The sequence below is a fragment of the Sorghum bicolor genome, chromosome 2, assembly GCF_000003195.3.
Source record: "Sorghum bicolor cultivar BTx623 chromosome 2, Sorghum_bicolor_NCBIv3, whole genome shotgun sequence".
NCBI lineage: Eukaryota > Viridiplantae > Streptophyta > Magnoliopsida > Poales > Poaceae > Sorghum > Sorghum bicolor.
In genome coordinates this window covers 47,490,052-47,500,871 of record NC_012871.2, presented here as the reverse complement: position 1 = coordinate 47,500,871, position 10,820 = coordinate 47,490,052, and positions in this window count along the sequence as shown.

Sequence of the window (10,820 nt, the reverse complement as noted above, 5' to 3'; positions counted from 1 at the left end):
CATCCCATCAGGAGGTCTCGTCACATCAACTTTTATGTGGTAAAATTTTTTCCAAACAAGCAGACAAAAATGGTAGAAAGTCAACAATCCGGGGGCTGCACCGACCACCGAGCACTTGATGCTCGGGGACTGGTCGCCCAGTCTATCAATTCGGAATTACATGGAATGCACCGACCACCGAGCGCTTGATGCTCGGGGACTGGTCGTCAAATATGTTGGAACTGCACCGACCACCGAGCACTTGATGCTCGGGGACTGGTCGCCCAGTCTATCAATCCGGAATTTCAAGGAATGCACACACAACCGAGCACTTGATGCTCGGGGACTGGTCGTCAAATCTGTTGAGACTGCACCGACCACCAAGCGCTTGATGCTCGAGGACTGGTCGCCTAGTCTATTAGTTCGGGAATCTGCGGGATGTATCGATCTCCGAGCATTGTACACCAGAGGACTGGATAATTTTAATTTTTTAGACCTTGCTACAAGACTAATACTTCGCCTTCAAGCAAGCTCATGGACTACATCGGTACGATGCATCTGGCGATGCATTTCAGATTCAAAAATACTTTGAGGAATTTTCTTTTGACCCTGGCACCACGTGCCTACGTCACCTACTACCAGGCTCGGGGACTAAGTGGGCACACTTCACCTTGCGGTGAATATGCTTGCTTTTTTGAGGAACCGTACTTTTCAGAAAAGTAAAGTGGGCACACTTCACCGGAAACGAAATATTTTTTCTCAAGAGCACCATGCATTCTTCGAACAATTGGCTTCTTCGATGATGATGTTGATCAGACATATTTACATTTGGTCAAAATACCTTTGCAATTTCCTGGGCAATTTTCATGCTGATTGAAGATGTCAAAGTTTCATTGGTCGAAGAAGCTCAACACGGTGTGTTACTTCACAACACATGGTGCTCGGGGACTAGCTGTGGGGGTATAAATCCCTATACCCTTATGGCTAGACTTGGGCCAGGAGGCTTGGCCCATTACAAGATAAGTTCAAGGCTTGATCCGACAGTTTGGAGTTTCGCGCAAGGAAACAAGACGTGGAGATCAAGCGGGATTCTAGTCGGTTAGAATAGGAATTGATATCGAACTATCTATGGCAATTGTAACCGACTAGGATTAGTTTCCAGATCTGTAACCCTGCCCTCCGGACTATATAAGGAGGGGCAAGGGACCCCCCTAGGACACATTATTCTCTCAATCCAATACAATCAGACGCAGGACGTAGGTATTACGCCAACTCGGCGGCTGAACCTGGATAAAAAGCTTGTCCGTGTCTTGCGTCACCATCGAGTTCGTAGTTTGCGCATCGTCTACCGATAAACTACTACCGTGGGTGCACCCCAAGGTAGACTGCCGACTAGCTTTCGTCGACTGATCATGTTTATTGTTTAATGCTCTACTTTATTTATGTCACATTGATCATGAGATTGTGGGATCCAAACAATCAGTTGCTATACTTGTAAAGTTCGACTTGGACTCACTCTTGCTATTTCCCCCATACTTCAGGAGATGTTTTGGCTTGTGACTAACCGGTCAGTTTGGATCCTGTAGGGTGAAGTTAATACCTGAAGTTTGGAGTTATCTTTCGTAGTTTGCTGCCTAAGGTTGTTTCTGATTTATTATGTGCATTATGTAATTTATGCATTTTCCTTTGATATTACCCCTTATTTGTAGCTATATGTGAGATTTATCTTCTAAAACTCACATATACTGTATATCTGATTTTGTTCTTAAAATCGGGTGTTACACCTTCTGTAACGTTCCGCCTCCATGAGGCCATGCCCTCTTACATCTGGCAGCTTTTCTAGGACATAGTCAGCCCCCACAAACCAGCACTAGTCTTTTTTGCATACTTTGTCCTCACTCGTGTGCATCCAGGAAGTACTTCTCGGTCGGTCACACATCCCTAAATTTCTCCGGGCCAAGCACACTTAACTTTAGAGTTCTTTAGAGATGGGCTTCCAGAAAAGAAGTTGCAACTTGTTGGTATGAGTCTCCTATTAATACTATTAAGCCCTAGGTCAGGATGTTACATCTTCACCCCCTTAAGAGACAGACGTCATCATCAATCAACCCTAAGCTAGGAACGTCCCCTCTTGGCCACGTCCGTGCATCTAGTGCCAGTACATGTGCCATGCTATGTGACCACTCTGGGTCCACACCAGCCATGCACACCATGCATGTGTAATTGAGGCACACGCGCCCGTGAAACCGTGAGAGTCGGCTCTGATACCATTCTATAACGTCCTGCCTCCATGAGGCCCGGCCCGCTTACATCTGGCAGCTTTTCTAGGACATAGTCAGCCCCCACAAACCAACACTAGTCTTTTCTGCACACTTTGTCCTCATTCGTGCGCACCCAGGAAGTACTTCTCGGTCGGTCACTCATCTCTAAATTTCTTCAGGCCAAGCACGCTTAATTTTAGAGTTGTTTATAGATGGGCTTCCGAAAAAAAAGTTGCAACTTGTTGGTATGAGTCTCCTATTAATCCTATTAAGCCCTAGGTTAGGATGTTATAGCACTCCATCAATATAAGAGCTTCTGAATTTGGTGCTATGAGTGGATTTTGAGTCTAACTAGCGATCAGCATACCACACATAACAAATAAGAGGGGTAGCACATGAGACATGGATTTATACTCGTTTTGGTATGGGGTACCCTGTGCGTATAGTGTAAAGCAACTTCCTTATGTGCCATGCATGTTGATTACTCATTGTTGAATGCCTAAGAATTGGATTACCCATCAGTGTTCCATTATATAGTTCGAAAGTAGGTTTATATAGATAAAAGTCATGATCAAATCTGGTTATTTTTTAGATTGGTACAAGGAGAGGTTGGTTGGATCCAGTTAGATCTTCAAGATTGATATGGCTTATTTTCTCCACCAAGTAGCTTGGGTACCCCTTCTAGTTGGGTTGTCTAAGTAGTCACACAGCCTCCTCTAGGTTTGACCCTTTTGTAGCAATGAGATACTTGGGGACCATATAGTCAAAAATAGCCCCTGAGCTATTAATGAGGAGTCGAATGTCCACTTGGTTCACTAGTTGTCTACCACTTGATCTAGTCCTTGGTCTTCTAGGTACTGGTCATTGTGGAGCCCTATTTAAGATAAGGATGTTGGGTCCTAGACAATCTAAATTGCCTCACCTTCTTTGTGGTCATTATTCCAGGCTTCAAGCCGAGATGTCCATATAAAGTGTTTCACCCACCATTGGATTCCAGGGTAGTCCTAGCCTCTTGGCCAACCTTATGGGTTAGACTTCTTATATGAGCTTAAAGTACAAAAAAATGTAGAGTGCTAAAAAGAATTTTGGGGCAGATTTCATGGTAGTCCAAATCCTACATGGACTACCTTTTGAGCCCACCCATAATAATTGGATAAAATTGTATACATCAAAGACTATAACTATGAAATAGCTAGCCCATTCCACCGTTGACACGTACACCAAACTCTTCTCCTTTAGTCTAGTGTATCCCTCCTATTGAATTGTGATGGGCTAGCCCATTGGCCACTGGTGGCCCAAGTTCATCCTTAATTCAACCCAGACTTCTCCCCAGCTTGCTAGCTAATTTCACTAGCGACTTTAAACCCCCCTTTGGTTGGCCTTCTCAACCTACTATGTCTTCTCAAAAATACAAATGCCAACTGTTGGTATAAATTAATGCACATAGATAAATCTGTAAGCACACGGGTACCACTATAACTTTCACCGAGAGGTATTCCAAGTATCGTATCCACCGGGAAACATGTGAGACTAACTGTGATCTAACTTAATTAAGGGTATGGTAACTAGGTTAAGGTTTAACTTAACTAGGAGTAGCAACAAGGTTATGATAAATAGAAGCGTATAGAGGATATCTAAGGTTCTCTAATTCTAATAACTCGGGTAAGCTATGTCTTCTACTGTTCAACTAGAGACATTACTAAGGATAGACACCAATAGAGGATGTGCTTCCATTCGCAACCGGGTCCTATTTGGCCTACAAATGGGAGGTGGACTGCAAAGGGTTCAATGAGGTTGTCACCCTCGTGAGCTACCACTGATCTAGAATGCAAGGTGCATCCATGATTAACCTAAGTCTAAGTACCACGTCTACACTTATGATTAATACTCTACTCCCTCTAGAACAGGAATAAAGCACTCAAAGAGTCATGATCCAGATGAATAATATAAACAAATGCTTACTTAAATAAGAAGATGATTACCAGAGAAATCTCAAATGTAAGCTCAAGTAGAACTTGGATCCACCAAGGTACAAGCCATAGAGAGAGCACCGATAGGCCGACACCTCCTCCAAACTCTTCTCTCACTCTCTATCATACTATTTCTATTCATAAGACTATATCTTATGGAGGAGTAGTTTTCTCTTGATAGTTGGCTCTAAGAGTTTGATCCTTTAATGGGACGCCTCTCAATTGTTCCTACTAGAAGGATATGAATTAGGGTTTCAGGATAGCTTTCGGGAGGGGGTTCAGGGTTGCTTATATAGGTTGAAGCATCCATCGTGAGCCCTTGGATCAAACCAACTTAAAAGAATGGCTTAGATGCAAACCCTAAGGCGATGGGGAACCAACATAGCAAGATGGGCTCGATTGGGCTCCCTCATAGGTCAGTCGACCTAGGGCTAGTGTCAGCTAGCCCTTTTCTAAGCCCATTCACCTTCATCTTCAATGGTTTGACTTCTGGAGTGTTGTAGATTCTTTTCAAGTAGTTTTCAAGGTAGAATTCTGTAGAATTCCATAATTTCCTTCTCTCTCGGTGGTTCTTTTGGATAAACCCTGCTGAAAACACAGATTCATCAAAACTATTAGAATTTATTATCTTAAACCGCTATACCTATGTTTGGTGATGGAATTAATTATACATGTGGGTTATGTTGATGGTTTATAATTGATGTTAGCGACCGTCAACACCAACCAAAGGTACTGGCTTCCACCTTGTTCTTCAACAAGTGCATCTTCTTTCTAGTTCATTGTTTGTACCACCTCCAAACTTGCTTCCACCAACTGTGAGATAGTAACTTTCATGAACTTAGTTATGAATATATGGATCCATTTCTTTCTCGTGATTCGTCTTTGTGTCCACATGAAAGAAGTTGAGCATGCTCCAGGTGAAGCCCTAGAGCTTCCTGTTGGCGGCACTAGCGCTCCTCTCGGCTAGCCAGTTCATTGACTTTGGCTAATTAAGCATCCCTCTTCGGTCCCTTCCACCTCTGTAGCGTGCACCTCAGCCATGGGAGTAACCTCTGCCCTAGTCACGAGATCCTTTGCTAGTCACGAGCTCTCCACCGCGCGTGAGCTCTGGCCTAGTCGCGAGCTCCGCCGGGAACTCAAGCTCGATCTCTAGTCGTGAGCTCCGTCGGGAGGAAGAAAGAAGAGGTGACAAATAGGGTCTGCTTGTTAGGGAGAGAGGGAGAGAGTTGAGTGGGGAGAGAGCTTTGGAAAAACATTTCGATACACTTCTGATTGACTCATCACCTGTCTCTATGGTCACACACTTCTGATCGAACAGTTTGTAGTGGAGCTATCAAAACAAGAGAAAAATTATCAACTTTCAGCAGCAGAGAAATGTTTTCTTTCTAGTTTCTACTGGCAACGGTGCCGGACCGGACCGTGATCATTTTGCCTCTTAAATAGGATCACCTCCAATGTCATCCATGACGCCACCTTTTTTTTTTGGGGGGGGGGGGGGTAGCCCAGAACGAAACCTCCATCAAGTTCTGCGCTAAGGCGCAGCCCAGCAATCTGCTAACGAGCTGGTGGTGCCCGTTCCGTTCCGTTTGGCCGCTCCCTGCTCGTGATCCTCTCTTGGATAGTTGGATACAACAGCTCGAGCTCTCGGCTGATGACTTCTTCGCTCCAGCGTAATTTAGGACTTGTTTAGTTTACTCCAAAACCAAAAACTTTTCAAGATTCTCTGTTACATCGAATCTTGCGGCACATGCATAAAACACTAAATATAGATGAAAACAAAAACTAATTTTATCTGTAAATCACGAGATGAATCTTTTGAGTCTAGTTAGTCTATGATTGGACAATAATTACCAAATAAAAACGAAAGTACTATAATACCTAAAACCAAAAAAAATTCGAAACTAAACAAGGCCTTAGTTTGTTGTTAGTGACCACTGCATAGTGTTGGTGTGGTAATGTTTTTTCTTTAGGAAACAGGAGAGGCCCAGAGGACCTCTACTGAAAATTTATTTAAACAAAGCGTAACCAAGTAGATTACAACATAGGAAAAAAAACAAAAACTATTGGTTGATTAAATGATAATCTCCTCCATTGTATTTTTATTTAATTTGCACATGTTCTGTTGCTAGGGTAAGCTTTTAATTCGAAATTTCTAATTCTTTACTCTTTTTTATTTTATTTAGAATACCTAATAAATAGTTATCGGGTGCCTAGAAAAGAGAAAAAAACATTGTTCGCAGTTAATTATATATTATTACAAGAGATAATTTGGCTGCATGTAGCAATGAGAAGGATGTTACAGACGACATTGGTTTATATAAGTATTCTTAATATATTTAATGATTTTGCATCAACAAAACCTAAATAGAGAAACTTTTTTTGGAGCACTAAAACATTAGTCTTATTTCAGAAAATTATAATAGTTATTTTACCGTCGCTAGAGGGGACTGGTGATGAGCTACTCCACCATCCTCAGCGGCCACAGCCTTGCCGAAGCCTCAAGGCATCCCCAAACCCACCGTCGACCCTCCTCCAAGCCACACTAAGCAAACTTCTTTTTGAAGAGAACAGTAGGGGAATCCCCTACCTATTTTTTTTGTATTTCAATTAAATGAAAGAATGTTATGTACAAAGGAAGAGTAAAGGAAAAAAGAACAGAAAGAAAAAGTACATGGTCTAGCTAGAGCTCATCCATTGTCAATGCTTCTTCTTCTTCTTCTTCTTCTTCTTCTTCTTCTTCTTCTTCTTCTTCTTCTTCTTCTTCTTCTTCTTTCGTAACACCTACCATCAGGGGTGAATTTAGGCTAGATGATTATCGGGATCTTGTACATAAATAGATGGGATCATTATAAATTTTAGCACTATATACACTAATTTTCCATTAAAATTGTCAAAATCTGTCAGGGTCGGCAGACCCCCAATGAGAAGCTGTAGCTCCTCCCCTGCCTACCATTCTCTCAATGTCCATCCATCACAACTCTCACAATGGCCGATCTCAAATCTTACAGTGCATCCTTAGAAGACACTGCAACAAACTGTATCCAAATTAGTACCCACAACAAACTCGGACGGTCTCATCAATGTTTCTATTGTGCCCTAGTTGAAGGTTCATCATGACCCCTATCTGACAATCAGCGAATTCTCTCTTCATAGTCTGTTATAAAACGTCGAACTTCTACCACCCACATACACTACTACACAAAAACTTAACTGAGGCATTTGGAAAAAGCCCTCCAAGGCATTCGACCAGTTATCCATCTCGGTTATTCGTGGCAGGGCAACCGGCCCAGCAATCGCCTCTGTTAATGCTTAACCAATATGGTTGCCCTGGTGTAAACGTCGCGGTTAATCAATTAACCGAGATGTTTGGTATAAGGCAACTGCCTCGGTTAACATACAATTAGCCGAGGTGGTTGCCTCATGATGTCCGCTTCAGTTAAACCTAGCAAAATCATGGAGCAACCTGTTTACCTATTGAAGAGGCTACTGACTAGAAGTATATAAACCGTGGAGAAACCCTAACCCATTCTCTCAGCTGCTCTCCTGCCTCTCACTCTGTCTCCAAGCACGGCGTTGTGTGCTCTCCCCCTCCCTCTGTATCCCGAGAGCAGCACCCCTCACTACAAGAACTTGTTAATCTATGACAGATTCTCAGTGACAGATTTATAAACCGTCACTGATAGACGCAATCTATGACGATAATTCTTTTCCGTCATGGATGTGCACCAATGGATATTCCTGGCCCGCTAACTCGTGACGGTTTTAACCGAATCGTCACACTATATGATTTTTAAATTCGTCATACTCTAGTTAGACCAAAAGAATAGGCCCACTATCAATATTTAGTACAAAGAAAAAATAAAAAAAGTGATTCTAAAAAGAATCATACTTAAAAGATGATTTGTTAAATTATTTGAATGAAATAATTTTGTTACTTTCTTGTATATGTATATGGCCAGAGAAGGGCCGTTCAATGGGCTGTTGGGCTTCTCCCAGGGCGTCGGCCTTTCTGCAGCGCTTGCTAGGCTCCAGCAGCAGGTACAAGCGACTGCGTGTGAGTGGTGGCTGTTCCCTGTCACGACATCATTTTCATTTGCACACACTGTTTTCCTTTACCGAGGTTGGGAAGGTGAAGTGCGTGATAGTTATAGCCGGGTCAAACATCAGGGCGCCGGTGACGGTCGCGAGGGCGTTTGACAGCAAGATCACGTGCCCATCCCTTCACTTCATTGGTACGTGTGGATTCTTTTTAATAAATGAGAACTAACATTTTACCGTTTTGATCGCTAGTGTGTCTAAATAGAAAATAGAAAAAATGTTGTTTTGTTGGAATTGAATCTAGGAGGAAGCAAATGAGAAGAGCGCCACTTTTATCTTCATTTACGTTTGGCTATTTCAACAATTTATTCTTGGTTTCTCTAAATAAAATTAAAATTAAATTCAAAAAGGAAAACATATGAAACAAACAGGTTTAAACCTTCAAACTCACGAAAAATAAACACATGTCTTACCACTACACCACCCCAGCTATTGGACTCTTATTGGTTATTTAACGCTTTCTATTATCGGCTTCTCTAAATTAATATGAAATATGAAAAAAAAAAGAGGCAAAACCTATGCTGGGTTCGAACCCAGGACTTTGGCTATTTCAACAATTTATTCTTGGTTTCTCTAAATGAAATTAAAATTAAATTTAAAAAGGAACACATATGAAATAAACAGGTTTAAAACCTTCAACCTCATGAAAAATAAACACATGTCTTACCACTACACCGCCCAACTATTGGACTCTCATTGGTTATTTCACTAGTACACAGAGGTACTATGCAGTCAGTTCGCAACCCCTTTCTACAGGCGGTTTGGCGAACCGTCTGCGTTGGTGGCCTGTAGAAATAAATTTTTCCACAAGCGGGTAACTGAGAACCGTCTATGGAAATGCATTTCTACAGGCGGTTCAGCTATGCCAACCGCCTATAGAAAATTTTTTCTAGAAAATACGAAATTGGTTTTTAAAAATAGGAAAAAAAAAAGATTTTAATATCACAAGTCACGCATTTTTTCGCGTAAAATCGCGTGCTACGCGGCCGGTGGAATTTGAACCTGAGACCTCACCCTTGCACGTAGCTTTCTTTACTACTCCATCTATCACTCATTTGTATCTATCTTAGAGTTTAGTTCCCCACCAATTATCCTCAACCGAGCATATATTGATTATTTGAGGCCCTAAACGGATTCTAGTGGAAAAGTTGTCAACTACAAAGTTTCATAACTTTTCAACATCTACAACTTTTATATTGGTAGTTTCTCCATCCGAGGTCACTTACAAAATTTAAATTTCAAATTTGAGAAATTCAAACGTAGTTTTCGACGACAAGATGGTTTCAAATGAAAAAATTATCAACTACAAAGTTTTATAACTTTTCGAGATGTACAACTTTCCAAACGAGGTCATTTGTAAAACTCAAAAAATTCAATTTCAAATTTTTGTACAGGCGGATTTATGATTTCTACAGGTGGTTTCTTAGGAGAACCGCCTGTAGAAATACATGATTTCTACAGACGGTTTTGTTAGGAAAACCGCCTGCAAAAATTGATTTTCACAGGCGGTTTTTGAGTTGAGCCTGCCAATTTCTTTTTACAGACGTTCTTTAATTAAAACCGCCTGTAAAAATTAAATTTCACCGCCAGCGTAGAGCTTCTACTAGTGTTTAACACTTCCTATTATCGGCTTCTCTAAATTAATGTGAAATATGAAAAAAAAAAAGAGGCAAAAATTATGCTGAGTTTGAACACAAGACCTGTTATATGAGAAAGATATAAGTTACCACTACAGCTGCGGGGACTTCATGTCTAAACTAGTTTTTCTTTGTTTTATAGTACGCACATGTTCCTCGCGTGCGAAAAGGAAAGAGTTCAGTAACGCAGAAACAAAGTCATGATGACATCATAAACATAAACTTTTTTAAAAAAAAATAAAAACACCAATAGACCGGGTATAGTGATGCTCGGACCCTACATGTCATTCGGCATGAACTTTTCATATGTTTTTTTCAGCAAAAAAAAAAGGAATTACTAGAAATCAAGAACATGAACACAAGTTTTTCACTTTTTTAATCTGTAATTAAAACTTGTAGCAAGTTTTTCTGCCTCATGCTAACTTCAAATGAGATGATTCTTTTTTCTAAATTTTCTAAAATCATCCTCTGTCAAATTATTATGTTCTTATAGCTATTATTTTTTTATAAACTCTCAAGTGACTTTGTTTTATCAAATGAGAATTTGAAATTTATAAAACAGCAACTTTAAACAATATTTTAGAGCAGTAAATGATTTCAGATGAAAAAGTTATGAACATAAAAGTTGTAGAACTGATTAAGATCTACACCTTTTATTTTGGTCATTTGTTCATCCAATGAAATGATAGTAACATTGTTCACAAAATTTATATATCTCACTCTTATAGTTTATAAAACCATATGAGAGAGATGTAAAATTTATGAACAATGTTAGTATCACTCTATCGGATGAAAAAATGACCAAAATAATAGTTATAGATCTTGATGACTTCTATAACTTTGTTGTTGATAACTTTTTCACATTAAATAATTTA